The following is a 5,026-nucleotide window of genomic DNA, read 5'->3' on the forward strand; positions in this document are numbered from 1 at the left end:
ATGGCTCTTTGTTATTGATAAAAGTGTTTTCTGGGTTCAGATGCAGGTAATGAACATGTGAGAAGTTTGCTTTAGATGAATCACACATTGTTTTGTTAATTACAGCATCTGGCACTTCCTATCTGGTGGAGCTCCAAAAGTGTCTCTTATGTAACTGTTTATGCATTAACATGTTTATTTTCTGTATTGGTTTTGTGAAGACTCACAGATCTGCACTGTGGATCATTAATTACATGACTTTGTGTCTGAAGAGAGTCACATGGGTCCATTTCCTGTTATTACAGTGCAGATAATTATAATGGAGATGTTATTTGAATCCAAACCTCTGTTGTAATTGTGCTCTCTGTTGAGGGTTTAGGTTTGTAATTGTCTTTGCATAAGCTACTGCTCAAAGCACCCTGTCGCCTTGAGATGCCTGTGGATGTCAGCGTTTGCTACTCGCTCACACTTCATAGAGTTTCTTCTACATTTTATGGTGGTGAATGCCAAATTATAACCTATGGCCCTGGATGATGTTCTCTAGAGCACGTGAGCGTGTCTCTTCCCTCTGAGCAACGGAACATCACCTGCAGCAACTGTTGCATAGATGACGGCGGCAACAGGACACAGACAACCTGGTGGCTACATCTGCAGATTCCATCTTCCCTGGACTAGCTGGACCAGTAGAAATGCCCTCAGAGCTGATGGAGCTGTGTAGAACAGGAGAACTAAAGCAGCATCTTTAAACTCCATCCCATTGAATTCCATCCCAGCGGGTTTCATAAACAGTGGTAAAGGTGTGAGTTTTTGTAGACAGGAAACATTCTCTGAACACATATTTAAAGCCAAAAAGGACTTCCAACATCCAGAATTGATTGCCATGAGTTTGAATAAAATGGCTAAATTACTGAATATTCTGAGACCTGAACCATTCCAGCTGATTCATCATTCATTTCTTCACTATTTCATCAAATTATTCATACAACAATCCTCCTATTTCAAGTGTCAAGATGGCAAACCACATAAGGTCCGAGCAGAGGTGCATCATGTTGTGGCTATATGTGTTATTAACACGCCTGTGCTGGAATACATATGAGAAGCACTTCAGCATTCAAGACATGATGTCAAATAAGAAAACAAGGCAAACAATAATCTTCTCTTATGACACTTTCCCAATAGTGTCCGTGTTCCTGACTTCCTCTGTGGGATTATTGTGCTAGTGCTGTCAGCAGCATCAACATATGCCGAAATTCTCCCATTTTGGTCATCCTTTGTGTTTAACATGCTGAGTGATTCTGCACACTTCTATCTTCAGTAATGGAAGAGAAGCACCAGTGCAAATACATTTAAATTGTTTTGAATAAAAAAAAAATCTATGCGCCAATGATGCATCAGTGAAAGTTTAGTTGTAACATTTGCAGTGTGTGGTGGTTAATAAAGAGTTAAAGGGAGTCTGATCAAGCCTGATAAACACATTTATAGCTCAGGATTCATATTGGCGACAGCTTTGAATTATTGACTTTGGATGTCAAAGGTGAAGAAGTAAAGGATTGTTCACCTTCAGATGCCTGAAAGATCATTCTTGTTTATGGGTGAGTGCATTGTGATCGTTGTCCCTGGCAGATTTATGCACATGTAATGGATTCATCATTAAAATAGTTAAAAACTGCTGATCTTTCATTTATTAGAAAATTGAAATTAGATGTGAGAGGCCTGTTTTCAGTTGCAGATCATAAACACGACCGATATATAGGAGTCTCTTATTTATGATAGATCTAAATCTGAAAGGAGGATGGTGTAAATGACTGAAATGCAGATATCTGTTGTCCACATCTTGTTGTTTGAAACTGAGTCCCAAATATCAGGTTGGCACTGAGGCCTCTGAGGGAAACAGAGGCCTGGTTCCACTGGTTCTCCACTGGTAAGCTTGTTGTTCAGGTGGCATCTCTCACACTGTATCCCCAGCAGTTGTAGGAGGAGCTTTATATGACTTTAAATGAGAGAGAAGATCCAGAACAGTAAATAAACTGTTCAGCATGCATGTAAGAAGATTATAAATACCCATTGGAGTTGAGCAGAAGAGTGATATTGACATGGCAACATTAACAGTGGCTCATATAGGTTGTGTTAAAGACATGAGAGCCGGGGTGATTTGCTGTAAACAAGCGGAGCCGCAGTTGTCAGTGAATTTAACACTGACGTCATCAGATGGGCTGCACCTGGAAGGAGTCAGAGCTCAGCACACAGCTGGGAGGAACACCATGTTCTGGCAATGTACACCTATAGGTACTGATACCTACAGGAAAATGCTACTTTCTGGACTTTCACAACTATAACTCTTAGCTATCTGCCTCTCAAATGGTTATTAAACACATGTAATAAGCGTTAATATGTACATTAGGTTGCACAGTGGCTTTGTCCTTGAATGTAAAAATTACACAATTAAAGATTTAAGTATGTAGTCTGTGTTAAACAGGCGGTGGGAGGAGGTATAAAGTTTCAGCATACAGTGAATCAGCAGTGAGTCAGTGGAGTGTAGCTGGAATACAGGTAGCATCACTGCCTGCAGCTATGACCCTTATTTATAATCTCATTCCTACTGAAACCTACAGACAGAGAAGGAAGAAGAAGCTGCCATTGACCTTCAGCACATTCTCAATGTCAGTGTACAGCACCTGGATCTTGGCTATCAGACCAGCACTGAACCCAAACCTCTCCATTGTTCTCCACAGGAAGTTGTGTTCAACACGATCAAAAGCCTTTTCTTGATCTAAAGAAAGTAGCCCAACACTCACCCCCAATAAACCGGAGACCTCCAAAACATCCTTAATGAGACAGACATTGTCTACCATGGACCTGCCAGGTACACAGTACGTCTGGTCCTGATGGATGACCTGCTCTATGGCCTCCCTCAGCTGGATGGCCAAGGTTTTGGAGAGGATCTTGTAATCCGTGCAGAGTAGGGAGACAGGGTGCCAGTTTTTATGTCCTGCAGGTTCCCTTTCTTTGGCAGGAGGGTGATGACGGCCCTCCTGCAGGACAGTGGTAAGGAACCGGTGGCGAGACTCTCATTGAAGACCTCCAGGACATCTTGAGAGAAGATGTCCCAGAAGGCCTTATACAACTCCACTGACAGACCATCGATGCCTGGGCCTTTCGGCCCTGCATTGTTTTAGGGCCATGTACAGCTCCTGTGCCATCAACGGGCGCTCCATCTGGTGGTCAGTCTCCTTGGAGACCCTGGGCAGACCTTCACTAAAAACACTAGAACCACTAAAACAATCCTCATTGTCTTTAAAATCAGTCTTATAAAGTGAAGTGTAAAACCCCACCGCTCTCCTCCTGATCTCAGTCTCCAGATCCCTAGATCCGGTGATGTGACGAGTAACATTAAGCGTGTGCTGCTGACACAACAGTTTAATCTGTGTCTTCCCGTAGTCCCACCACTGCTTAGTTTAGATAGCTAAACTCGCCCTCCTCTTTCTAAAACCAGCCCAAAAGTAACTAAGAGCATCTTTAAAACTCACATCAGAGGCTAAAACTGAATTAAAATGCCAGTAGGCATTGTTGCTAATAAAAACAGCACATAAAACCAAAGCATGATCAGTAAAAACCACCGGCATGATACTACATGATTTAAACACATTAAAATTGTGTTGAAAACAGTACAAGTGATCTAAACAAGCTAAAGACACCCTATCATCTCTAATGTGTGACCATGTATACTGTCTGTAGCCTGTGTGAGTCCTTCTCCACACATCCAACAGACCAGCTGCCTCAGAACCTGCTGCGAGGACGGATGCAGCTCCGTATGGTTCCGATCTAAAACCTTGTCCTCAGTACAGTTAAAATCATCAACCCTGAAGTTTGTTGCCGAGTGTCTCTAAAAAGAGCTTCCTCTCTGCACCACTGTTGGGAGCATACACATTAATAAAAGCAGCACTGAATTGGTCAAACTGGGTGGTGGTTAAAAGACACCTCCCCCGAACAACATGATCAACAGTAAAAGACATTGAGTTAAAACTCTTGGAGAAGAGGATCACCACCCCAGCACTGAAGGCTGTGCCATGGCTTAAAACACCCTCCCCTTGAGAGGGGTGTCAAGGAGGCTATCCATGTCAAATTGGAAAAACCATCCTTAAACAGAGGTGGTGGGCTGAGGCACTTCCTATCACCCACGTACAATGCAGTCCTCCACTCCTTCCAACAATAAACCAAACGTTCACACCGTTGCAGGAGACCTGGTGACTCACCACCATGTGAGCCAGCAGACAAAGGGGAGACGCCTCAACCGAAACTACCAACGACCCTGCCAACGACCTTCAGGTGACCACTCAGATCATTAACATGGCAATGGTCCACAGGGGCTATATTTTCAAGCTCGGTCCCCAGCAAATTCAGAACTGAAGAAGCCTTCTGGATAGAAGGTGAAACGTCTTCACAGAGAAGAAACACAGTCCAGTTGACAGAGAAAACTACCTTGGATAAGGATGACCTGGATGATTGAGAATCTACACAGACACCCTCCCCTCCCAGGCACCAATCAGCTTCATTAAAATCATCACTGAGTCTAATGTAAAACATGGCATTAATCTTATTTAAAATCATTGTTTCATACACTAAAACTCTCTTTCCTCTCTACCTCCGTTTATGTTCAAACTCCCAATCTTAAAACTACTCATTGAAAATGTGAGATAAAATAGCCAGACAAACGCTGGCTGGTTCACCACAAAAACACCGAAAAACGAAACTAATAAACATACACAAAACACCACCAACACCTAAATAAACTATACCGACAAAAACCTAATAATAAAACAGCTTAAACAGCTCGAAAAGGTTGAAAAATTCTCAAACGAGAACGCTCTCAGCTCGCACCACGCTCCTCACAGGGAAAGAGAGAGACAGACGGACAAACTGAGAGGGAGAGTGGGGGAGACACTGAGGGAGGGAGACAGACAAACTGACAGGTACACTGAGAGAGACAGAGACACCGAGAGAGACTGGGAGACAGAGAGAGCGTCAGAGAGAGGTGAAAGAGAGAGAC

Source organism: Takifugu flavidus, chromosome 5, assembly GCF_003711565.1.
Source record: "Takifugu flavidus isolate HTHZ2018 chromosome 5, ASM371156v2, whole genome shotgun sequence".
In the NCBI taxonomy this organism is placed as follows: Eukaryota; Metazoa; Chordata; class Actinopteri; order Tetraodontiformes; family Tetraodontidae; genus Takifugu; species Takifugu flavidus.